Consider the following 12914-nt stretch of genomic DNA (forward strand, 5'->3'; position numbering starts at 1 on the left):
TGCTTTGCAGGAAGTACTTCTGAATGAAGTGAATTGATGCAAAGATGAACATTTTAATTGGTGCAAGCCCCAATGTGTGTTTTTAAAAATATATATATATAAATGATTTTGTGTCAATTTGCAAGGCACAGCATGGGAACACTACTTTTTTAAAACAGATGTTTTAATAACTGAGGGAGATTTTAAATCTTGCTGCCTTGCAGTGATCTGCAGCTAGTCACTGCTCTGTCACCTCTGAGAGATACCGTAACTCAGTGATTCAATCTAAATAGCACCTTTACTGACTGACTGAATCATTTGTAAGCAGGACTGGTATTGTAATAAAGGCAAAACACTGTGGATGCTCGAATCTGAAACAGAAAATGCTGGAAGATCTCAGCAGGTCTGGCAGCATCTGTGGAGAGAGAATCGAGCCAACGCTTCGGGTCAGGATAACCCTTCGTCAGAACTCTAACTCAAAATGTTGGCTCTATTCTCTCTCCTCCGATGCTGTAAGTAGTCTCCCAACACCAGGTTAAAGTCCAACAGGTTTATTTGGTATCGCGAGCTTTCGGAGCGCTGCTCCTTCATCAGGTGAGTCAGCAGCACTCCGAAAACTCGTGCTACCAAATAAACCTGTTGGACTTTAACCTGGTGTTGTGGGACTTCTTACTGTGCCCATCCCAGTCCAGCGCCGGCATCTCCACATCACCCTCAGATGCTGTCAGAATTGCTGAGATTTTCCAGCATTTTCTGTCTTTTGTTGGTATTGTGATATCCAGACAATGCACCCTGCACAAACACCACTGCTCCCATCATAGACTCTGGATCTTTTTATTCTGATTTATCAGTACTGTATTCCAAAGTTGGGAACCTTTATTGTTATATCGCTATGTACAATCATTAAACGGCTGAAGTCCTCATTAATAAAGGTTCTTGGCTGTAAATGTTCCTCTGTCTCTCCTGGTGAATGTGCATTTACTTATTGTTGCCTCTCCCTCCCTGGTCAGTTTGCAGTTCAGACAATCTTCCTGGAACCACATTCAATGCTCCCTAAACCTGTGCTCACCCACAACCCTACTGCCTGTCTCTGAATTCAGACCGAATCCCCTTCCCCAGTTGATCACCCCTGTGCTCACTGACCTTCGTTGACTCTCCAGCGAGCAATGTCTCAATCTTTTGAAGTTGTTTTCAGATCCTACCATAGCCTCGACCTCCTTCCTCATCTCGGCAACCACCAGCTCCACACTGGCACAGTGGTTAGCACTGCTGCCTCTCAGCGCCAAGGACCCGGGTTCGATTCCTGGCTCGGGTCACTGTCTGTGTGGAGTCTGCACGTTCTCCCCGTGTCTGTGTGGGTTTCCTCTGGGTGCTCCGGTTTCCTCCCACAGTCCAAAAGATGTGCTGGTTAGGTGCATTGGCCGTGCTGAATTCTCCCTCGGTGTGTCCAAACTGGTGCCAGAGTGTGGCGACCAGGGGATCTTCACAGTAACGTCATTGCAGTGTTAATGCAAGATTACTTGTGACACTAATAATTAAACTTAAACCCCTCCAGGGTATCTGCACTTCTCTCTTTCTGGCCTATTGTCCTTGTTTTAATCGCTTCACCATTGAAGGTTGTGCACTCAGGCTCCAAGTTCCGTAGTTCCCTCCTGACACCTCTTCCCTGCTCCCCTCCCCTCCCATCATTACCTTGCTTTCCTCCTTTTAAGACGTTACTTATATCTTGCCTTTATATCCTCCCCAACCCCTGACATTGCCTCATCTGGCTCAGTGACAAATTTTGTTAATCTTGAGAAGCACCTTGGGCTGTTCTGCTGCCTGAAAAGACTGTACAAATAAAAGTTTCTGGAAGGAGATTTCGAGCAGGTTTTCTTCCAGAACTTTCCTTCTCCATCCGAGTAACATTACAGAAGCTTCCTGATGCATGGAAGTGACAATTTCCCCCAGTCCTCTTTTTTTTTTTGGTTGCAAAAATGTACTTTGTAATATTCTTTCAGATATTTTACAAACACTTCAAAGTAACCATCTGGCAGAGTGCAATAATCTTCAGGTTTTCTGCATATATCAAGTTACACTCTGAGGTACTTCGATATAGCCAAAGAAACACTCCAGACACTTCAAAATGCTCATTACAAGTGGTACAAAGGTATTTAACATTGCATTCTAAGGTGCTTCGATACATGTGATACACGTAATATTTACTGTGTCCATTCATTGTGAGTCATACAGTCTGAGGGGGCTCAACACAATTCCACTCCCTACTGTTCACTGTGGGTGAAAAGTCTTCGACATTGACCTTCCCCATTGTGCCTTTGCGGTGGCTGTTTTAGTGCGTCACTCAGCACTAGTCCTGGATCTTGGACTGTGCCAGTCTGCAACACTTCGTCAGGGCAATCCTTGCACTGGAAGACCAACAGATTTCGGGTAGGTCAAAGGATGTCTTTCACTGAGTTGATGATTTTCCAGCAACATCAGATATTTGTCTCGGTGTTCGACCCTGGGAACAGCCCATAGAGTGCAGAGTCCTGCGTCATGAGCTGCTTGGGATGAACCTCGATGTGGAGATGCCGGCGTTGGACTGGGGTAGGCACAGTAAGAAGTCTCACAGCACCAGGTTAAAGTCCAACAGGTTTATTTGGCAGCACTAGCTTTCGGAGCCTCAAGCTCCTTCATCAGGTGAGTGAAGAGCAGTGTTCACAAACAGGGCATATAAAGACACAAACTCAATTTACAAGATAATGGTTGGAGTGCGAGTCTTTACAGGTAATCAAGTCTTAAAGGTACAGACAATGTGAGTGGAGAGAGGGTTAAGCACAGGTTAAAGAGATGTGTATTGTCTCCAGCCAGGACACTTAGTGAGATTTTGCAGGCCCAGGCAAGTCATGGGGGTTACAGATAGTGTGACATGAATCCAAGATCCCAGGATCACCATGGGCGGCATTGTGGCGTGGTGGTTAGCACTGCTGCCTCACAGCACCAGGGACCTGGGTTCAATTCCGGCCTCGGGTCACTGTTTGTGTGGAGTTTGCACATTCTCCCCGTGTCTGCGTGGGTTTCCTCCAGGTATTTCGGTTTCCTCCCACACTTCAAAGATGTGCGGGTTAGCTTGGTTGGCCATGCTAAATTGCACCTTAGTGTCAGGGGATTAGCAGGGTAAATATGTGGGGTTAAGGGAATAGGGCCTGGGTGGGATTGTGGTCGGTGCAGACTCAATGGGCCGAATGGCCCCCTTCTGCACTGTCGGGGTTCTATGATATTCTATAAAAAGCCTCATCGCTCTCCAGACCTTCTTTGCAAAGACACATCCCACAAGGCGGTGGTCTCTTTCCCATCGCTCTCACATCAAGGGAAGTGTGCAGATGGGGTGAGACTTCAGGTGTGCATGAAGGATCTGATGGGGAGGGCCTTTCTCACCACCAGCCAAGCTAGGGTCTTGGTGCTTGATTGAAAGTTCTGGTGATAAATGGTTCTACCGGATGACTGACAGTCTGCTCAGGGAACCACCGACAGGATTCACCATCTCCTTTTCCAATAGAGGCCTCGAGGAAATTAGATGCAGACAACTGCCGAATGGACTTGTAGTCAAAGATGTTCCTCTGCCTAAACCTTTCCACGTGGGATGGGTGGTATGGCACGGTCCAACTACTTGGAGCGTTCCACGGCAGGGTGGCCCATCCTTCACAACTGTAGGGATAGGTAGGACCTCAGCACGTTATGATATTTGTACCAGAATTTTTCCGTCCCTCACCACGGGAATTGTAGCAGGCGCAACGCGGACCGTGCAAAGGTCCGTTGACCTGGGGCAGGACTTTTTGGTCTTTGGGCGAGTGCGACTGGAAAATCCCACGCTTGGTGTTTGTGCACCAAGGATGAATCTTCTCCACCCCATTCCTGTCACACACTCGGCCTCTGCCTGTGGTTGTGTCCAGTAGCGGTCGATCAGCTTTGATGTGTCTCTCTCGATGTAGACTCCCTGCCAATGTCAACACCCCAAGGCCAGGCATCCAGAACATCTGCCACAATGTAGAGTTTGGATGTGGTGGGTTGAGAGACTGACTGCTTCAATGAATGAACGCAGTCGCATTGAGGGATTAAAAGGTGTGATGTTTACTGAGCTCTTTACATCAAGTGTGGAAATCAAATTAGCCCAACAAGCGGACTCACGCTTTGACATAAATCCCACTTACCTTCCTTTCTCCCCATATTCTCAATCATTGGCAGTTACCTCTAAGCCTTACGCATACTGTTAATTGTAACCCCTCTCCGCCCCTGACCATGTTTCATGTTCTACTTGGCTTCACCTCACCACCCTCCCCCCGGGGATCTCGGTGAATCTGTCAAAATCCTCACCCTTTCCCAGTCCCATCACATTCGCTTTCATATCTGTAAAGACAGAGCGACGATGGTAGAAAACCTTGCACGATGTCTTTCACAGTTTTATCATATAATTATCATAGAATCCCTACAGTGCAGAAGGAGGCCATTCGGCCCATCGAGTCTGCACCGACCACAATCCCACCCAGGTCCTTTTCCTGTAACCCCCCATATTTACCCTACTATCCCCTGACACTAGGGTCAATTTAGCATAGCCAATCCATCTAACATGCACATCTTTGGACTGTGGGAGGAAATTCTTCTTTTAAAAAATTCATTCATGGGATGTGGGCATCGCTGGCTGGCCAGCATTTATTGTAAGAAGTTTAACAACACCAGGTTAAAGTCCAACAGGTTTATTTAACCTGGTGTTGTTAAACTTCTTACTGTGTTTACCCCAGTCCAACGCCGGCATCTCCACATCAGCATTTATTGCCCATCCCTAGTTGCCCGAGGGCAGTTGAGAGTCAACCACATTGCTGTGGCTCTGGAGTCACATGTAGGCCAGACCGGGTAAGGACGGCAGATTTCCCTCCCAAAAGGGACATTGGTGAACCAGATGGGTTTTTTTGACAATGGTTTCATGGTCATCAGTAGATTCTTAATTCTAGATATTTTTAATTGAATTCAAATTTCATCATCTGCCGTGGCGGGATTCGAATCAGATCCTCAGAGCAAACTCACGCAGACATGGGGAGAACAAGCCAGGAATCGAACCTGGGACCCTGGCACTGTGAGGCAGCAATGCAAATCACTGTGCCACCCATAAATTACTAATTGATTGAATTGAAATTCCACCAGCTGCTCTGGCGGGGTTTGAACCTGCATTGCCAGAGCATTAGCCTAAGCTTCTGGATTACTAGCCCAGTGATATTATCACTATGCCACCCTCCAGGTTCTCGACTTTTACTGCGATTCTAACTGAGACCACGACGACATTGGGACTGACATTACGGGTTCAACGCTGGTGTCAGTGTTGGCTCCAGTAAAAGTGACTAAAATGTTAAAATAAAATAGATACCTAAAAGGTGTAATAAAGACATAAAGCTTTTAGTTACAGGTGGTATTCACTTTTAATAAGCAGAGTTAATTGTGGGATATGTGAGTGTGGGAGTGCATAACTTCTTGATCAATAAAGTTACATTTCTTAGTTATCTGTTGAGCTGATATCTTTAGTATCAGTAAGGTGCGTCTACCGTTAATGACATTGTCGACCTACTGTTTGTTCTACTTTCCTCTGCTTTTTACAGACCTTCTGATGTACCTTGCCACGTATTGAAATGTTTATAAATGTTTTCAGAGTGTTTTGAATTGGCTTCAAATTTTAGCAAAGTCTTTACAAGATTTTCAGAGATGAAAGTGATACAATGCTGTCATCTGCTGGCGACATGACGCTACTACAAACGGAGGGGTCATTATCAGAGATTCAGATATAGAAAATAGGAGTAGGAACTCCTGTCATTTTGGATTGTATTAATTTGGATTCATATTGAGTTGATCTTTCTCTAAACCCTAGCTATGACTGTAACACTACATTCTGCACCTCCTTTCCTTCTCTGTACGATATGCTTTGTCTGTATAGTGCGCAGGAAACGATACATTTCACTGTATATTAATACATGTGACAATAATAAATCAAACCAAATTATGCTGTCTGCTATGGAATCACAGTAAGAAGTCTCACAACACCAGGTTAAAGTCCAACAGGTTTATTTGGTAGCAAATACTACCAAATAAACCTGTTGGACTTTAACCTGGTGTTGTGAGACTTCTTACTGTGCTTACCCCAGTCCAACGCCGGCATCTCCATGGCTATGGAATCCCCAATGAATTCCCTTCCGCTCTGTAGTAGCGTCTGGCCACCAGCAGAGGGTGGCACTGTATCACTTCCATCACAAGGGCGAGAAACAGAATGAGGAAGCCAGGTTTGGAAGAGAGGTTTGAGTAAGAGAGGGGAATGCAGGATAGTTTCCCTGTACAGGTGAGTGAGGGAGAGAGGGGAGTACAGGATAATGTACCTGTACAGGTGAGTGAGGGGGAGTACAGGATAATGTACCTGTACAGGTGGGTGAGGGGGAGATTGGCCATGCCAAATTGCCCCTTAGTGTTAGGGGGAATTAGCAGGGTAAATATGTGGGTTTATGGGGATTGGGCCTTTGTGGGACAGTCTCCGGTGCAGGCTCGATGAGCTGACTGGGCTCCTTCTGCACTGTATGATTCTAGGTGTTTCGATAACAGAAAATGTTTCGAAATCTCGGCATGTCTGGCAGCACCTACTGAGAGAGAACAGAGTCAATGTTTCGAGTCTGTTTGCCTCTTTGTAAGAGCTGACGGTAACTGAAAGGATGAGATTTATACTGTGTGTGCTGGGGGAGGTTTGAGAGTTGTGGGGACTGGATAGAGGGTCAGGGCTAGGTGGAGGTAAGGGAGGGATTGACAAAGATGCCAGGGACTGTGGGAATGTAAATGGTAGTGATCATGGCTACGAAGGGTGCTAATAGCGGCCCACTAAGAAATCAGAATGCGTGAATGGCAGGACAAAGCAGAGTGTCAAAGGACAATCTGAGACATGTAACAGCAGCGCATTGGGGTGGGGGAGAGAAGACAGGGAAAAAATGAAGGAAAGCAGAGTTATAAAAAGGGAATGGAAAAATGAATTGATGGAAATTAGGTGAAGGTGGAGGAGAGAGTTTACTATCTGAAGTTGTCGAACTTAGTGTTCAGTCTGGAAGGCTGTAAAATGCCTGATTGGAAGATGATACAAAAACAGAAAAATGCTGGAAAATTTCAGCAGGTCTGACAGCATCCGTGGAGAGAGGATGGACGTTTCAAGTCTAGATGACCCTTCGTCAGAGCTGAGAGGAAAGAGAGTCAGCAGAGAGATATACCATGAGGCTGGGGAGGGGTGTGGAATGGGACAAAGGGAATGTAAATGAGCATGCAGAGGGCTGAGAAGGTGTTGAAATTGTCCATTAAGTGATCAGAATACATTAATGGCAGAATAAAGGTACAGCTTGGTAAAGGACTGCCAGAGGAATGTGGCAGTTGGCCTGAAGAGAGGGGGGTGGGTGGAAAGGAGTGTGATAGAATGGAGAATGAGATGAAATGAAATGAAATGGAAGATGGATCAGAAGACGATGTGCTCATCCTCTGGCGAAGGGTCATCGAGACGTGAAACATTGGCCCTATTCTCTCTCCACAGATCCTGGAACAAGAGGTCACAGGTATAGGTTGAGAGGCGGTGGATTTAAAACTGAGATGAGAAGGAATTACTTCTTGCAGAGGATGGTGAATTTGTGGAACTCGCTGCCCAATAGCCCGATGGAGTCTGAATCATTAAATGGTTTCAAGAGAGAGATAGATATATTTCTAATGTAAAAAGGAAAGAGGGATATGGGGAACCGGTGGATTTGAGACCAGGGAGAGAATGCACCTGGAGAATTTCACTGGTCGGCGCAACTTTGAGGGCCGAAGGGCCTGTACTGCGCTGTAATGTTCTATGTTCTAAATCAGCCATGATCTGATTGAATGGCGGAGCAGGCTCGAAGGGTTGAATTCGCCTACTTCTGCTCCTAGTTCCTATGCTGCCAGACGTGCAGAGATTTTCCAGCAATTTCTGTTTTTGTGCTTTTCCTCCAGTTTGCGTTGGGCTTCACTGCGACTTTGCAACAGTAAGAAGTTTAACAACACCAGGTTAAAGTCCAACAGGTTTATTTGGTAGCAAAAGCCACACAAGCTTTCGAGGCTCTGAGCCCCTTCTTCAGGTGAGTGGGAATTCTGTTCACAAACAGAACTTATAAGACACAGACTCAATTTACATGAATAATGGTTACAATTCATGTAAATTGAGTCTGTGTCTTATAAGTTCTGTTTGTGAACAGAATTCCCACTCACCTGAAGAAGGGGCTCAGAGCCTCGAAAGCTTGTGTGGCTTTTGCTACCAAATAAACCTGTTGGACTTTAACCTGGTGTTGTTAAACTTCTTACTGTGTTTACCCCAGTCCAACGCCGGCATCTCCACATCATGACTTTGCAACAGGCCAAGGATGAACATGTGGACATGACAGCAGATCCCGGGTGACAGAGTGAATGAAGGAACTCTGTTAAATTAATGCCTTTGACAAAGGGTCGTCTGCACTCGAAACGTCAGCTCTTTTCTCTCCTTACAGAGGCTGCCAGACCTGCTGAGATTTTCCAGCATTTTCTGGTATTGCAGGCAGAATGCCCTCCACTTCACTCCCTCCAACCCAATGAGACTTATTTCCTTTTAAGGGATATATGCAAATGAGTAAAAGATGGTGTACTATCGATTAAGTGTGTTCTTTATGGGAAGATAAAGCATTCTTTGAAATGAGACGGAAGAGTTTAACTAAACCAACAGCAGATAATTCTGAACAGAGCGATATTATGATTTGAAAAGTGAGTCAGTGTGACTGTAAGAGGCAGGGCTTGATGCCAGCTGAGGATGTGCGCAGCAGTGCGGGTATACTGATCCATTGAGATGATTTATTGGAGCTATGACCTGAAGAAGAGCATAACCTGTGAAGCAAAACGAGAGCAAGGCTATTAGAGTAGATGGGAGCGTCATACTTAATGGAAACTACAGGATGGAGAGATATGGCAACGGCGGCAAGTCGGGACAGGTTTCCGGGGGACTCTGGACGCACGGCTGAATCCAATGTGAGGCATCGATTTAATGGACGAGTTCCCTCCGTGACCCGGGATCTCCAGAACAATTACGACCCAGTTGATGGGTCATGCGTTCTATGAGGTTTCAGGCAAATGGTGTTAAACTTTTTGAGCATTTTTAGTATTTTCTGCTTTTATATTCACTGGTTTATTCTGATGTGTATAAAATTGATATATAATGAAGGGGAGACAGGATGTAACTTGTATGTGCCTCACTTGTTTTGGGGATTGCTGTGGGGAGGGTTTTCGTAAGTGGTTACTTGGGGCGCTAGTATTTTTAACTGGACGAAGGAATGGCAGCATCGACACAGCTTAGGATGGAACATAATACCTGGAGCGGAAAATTAGAAGGGATGGTATTTACATTTGCTGCGCTTGTGCTTGTCTTTGTAAACGGTGGATTTATGAAGTGAAGGATTGGCAAATTGCAGTGTTCCATTCAATTTGCTGACCATCTTGGAACCATTTGTGTATGATGGCGAAGACAGGTTGGTGAGTAAGGGAAAAGGCAGATAATTAAAAAGTACCTGACCTGTTGGCGGATGATTGAAGGATATATTAGTTATATTGGCCTCAATGGACAGTTACTAGCACTACAGCATCACGGATCAGTCAGAATCCTACAGCACAGGAGGCTATTCGGCCCATGGAGTCTGCACCAACCACAATCTGAGGTCCTACCTCAACCTAATGCATTTACTCTTGCTAGTTTCCACTGACGTTAAGGCCAATTTAGCATGGCCAATCCACTTAACCCCCACATCTTTGGACGGGTGAAACCAAAGCACCTGAGGAAACCCATGCAGACAGCGACCCAAGCCAGGTCCCTGGTGCTTTGGGGCAGCAGTGCTAACCAGTGGCACCATGCTACCCTGAGTCAGCAAGGAATGCTCCATGTTTTGAATGTCACCCTGCAACAGCAGCTAAGACGATCAGGATTCATGCGGACGAGACACGTTAAGTTAAGGAGGCTCACTTGGACCTTGTCCTGATAGTTAATCCTGCCAAGAGTGATAAATGAGGAATAGTGAAAATATCTCGGTGTAATACTCCAGGAGCATTGCTGATTATGGGAATAATGTATAATAGTTTCACCAAGGTCCTTACTGAGAATGTTGTTTGTTTGCAATGCTTCAGATTGAGAAAGCCGGGATATATCACTTATCTTTGCACCTAGATCCACAAAACCAGTTCTTCACAGGATTCTCACTCAAGTGTGACAGGCTGGGAGAGGAAGAAATTAATCTACACAGGCCACTTTATTCCAGCAGAGAGATGGCCTACATGAAAGTGTCCAACCTGGCGGGCGTGTTTTCCAGCCTAAGGCTAGCCTTGAGTCAAATCCAGTCTGTTAACAGGTAATGAAGTCTTAAGACATGACAACACAATTGCTGAGCAGAAACTGATAGCCAAGTTTCGCACAAGAGGAAGGCCTCAACCGGGATCTTGGGTTCATATCATACTACACCCACCATTCGGCAAAACCCTACTTACTGTCCTGACTGGAGACAATTTGCACCTCTAACTTATTGCTATCTCTCTCCAGTCGCATTGTCTACCTGTAAAGACTTGATTACCTGTAACAACTCGTATTCCAACCATTACCTTGCAACTGAGTCTGTCTATATATGCTGTGTATGTGAACCCAACTGTCCACTCACCTGATGAAGGATCCGTGCTCTGAAAGCTTGTGCTACTGAATAAACCTGTTGGACTTGAACCTGGTGCTGTGAAATTTCTTATTGTGCCTACCCCAGTCCAATGCTGGCATCTCCGCAGCATCTGTAAGGAGAGAAAAGAGCTGATGTTTCAAATCCAGATGACAAAGGGTCATCTGGACTCAATGCAGCTCTTTTTTTCTCCTTGCAGATACTGCCAGACCTGCTGAGATTTTCCAGCATTTTCTCTTGGTGATGGATTAAGGATTCTGGAGGGGGAAAAAAAGTATCCTGCAAAATAAGTGCCACAGTCTTGGTGACTTTTGCAGGTGCAGCCATGATTTTGTTAATTGACCTCTTTCCTGAGGATTATAGTTTTAAGCCTTGTACCAGAGATTATGGACTGGAACTCTCCAACAATTCACATCCTGCCGCTGTTGCCAATTAGAAAGAATTTGGCTCTCAACCAAAGCTCTGTTCACTGCAGCGGGACTGGAGAATCCCAGCTGTGGGCGAGGTTGGAGAATCCAGCCCATGACCACAAAATCTAGGCTGACTCACCAGCACCTATAGTTGGAAGTGTCATTTGTCAGATGAGATTCCTGTCTACCATCTAACCTGAAATACCTCTGAATTGTACTAACTAAAAGCATGGGAGTTCTTCCTGATGTACTTACCAACATTTGCCCCTCAACCGCAGTTACTAAAGCAAATTATCCATTTATCACATTGCTATTTATGGGGCTACATTGTTGTCTCTAACAAGTTCAGATTGAGAAGCCCTTTTGGGAGTGAGGAACAGAAGGCGATGTTGATAGGGTGAGATGAGATTGGCAAGAGGCACATATGAAATATAAGCTTCAGCACTGACCAGTGAGCAAAATGGCGCCTCATAGAATCACTACAGTGCAAAAGGGGCCACTCGGCCCATTGAGTCTGCACTGACTCTCTGACAGTATCTTACCCAGGCCATCTCCCTTGCCCTAACCCCATAACCTCACACATTTCCCATGGCTAATTATTGAATCCCTACAGGGCAAACGGAGGCCATTCAGCCCATCAAGTCTGCCCACACACAATTCCCCCTCAGTTCCTATCCCCATAATTTACCCTACGAAACCCCCTGACCCCTAAGGGGCAATTTAGTGTGAACGATCAACTCTCACGTCTTTGGACTGTGGGAGGAAACCGGAGCACCCGGAGGAAACCCACGCAGACACGCGGAGAATGTTCCGACTCTGCACAGGCAGACAGTCATCTGAGGCTGGAATTGAACCCGGGTCCCTGGCACTGTGAGGCAGCAGTGCTAACCACTATGCCACTCTTTCTGTCCTATAGAATTCTTTAAAATGTTATGTAATAAATACTCCCAACGCCCTTCACAGCAGAATACAATGTTTTTAAAAATTTCCTGGATGGGATGTGGGTGACCAGTGGTTACCCATCCCTGATTGCCCTTGAACTGCATAGCTTGCCAGGCCAGTTCAGAGGGGCAATTAAGAGGCAACCACAGTGCTGTGGGTCCCGAGTCACATCTAGGCCCGAAAGAACATTAGTCAACCAGCTATTTTTGTTTACAACAATCAATGATAGTTTCATGGTCACTGAGTAGCCTTTTTTAAATTGAATTCTACATCCACCCGTTTCACTTTCTTGATAAATTTTTGTTCAACATTTTATAAATGTAAATAGCTGTTGCATTTCCTCTAAGACACTCACACCCCTCTTCAGCCAGAATACAAGGTCAACCAGCCGAATCCCAACCATTTTTGTTCTGGTCTGGACAATTCTTGCATTAATGGCTTTTAAAATGATATCCAACCAATTGCGCCTCTAAACTGTGGGTGGCATAGTAGCACAGTGGTTGGCGCTGCTGCCTCACAGCGCCAGGAAACCCGGGTTTGATTCCAGTCTTGGGTCATTGTCTGTGCGGAGTCTGCTCATTCTCCCCGTGTCTGCTCTGGGTGTTCCGAATTCCTCCCACAGCCCGAAAAACATTCTGGTTAGGTGCATTGAATCGTAGAATCCCTACAGTGCAGAAGAAGGCCATTTGGCCCATCGAGTCTGCACCGATCACAATCCCACCCAGGCCCCATCCCCAGGGCGGCACGGTAGCACAGTGGTTAGCACTGCTGCTTCACAGCTCCAGGGACCTGGGTTCGATTCCCGCTTGGGTCACTGTCTGTGTGGAGTTTGCACATTCTCCCCATG

Source organism: Mustelus asterias, chromosome 8 (assembly GCF_964213995.1).
Source record: "Mustelus asterias chromosome 8, sMusAst1.hap1.1, whole genome shotgun sequence".
NCBI lineage: Eukaryota > Metazoa > Chordata > Chondrichthyes > Carcharhiniformes > Triakidae > Mustelus > Mustelus asterias.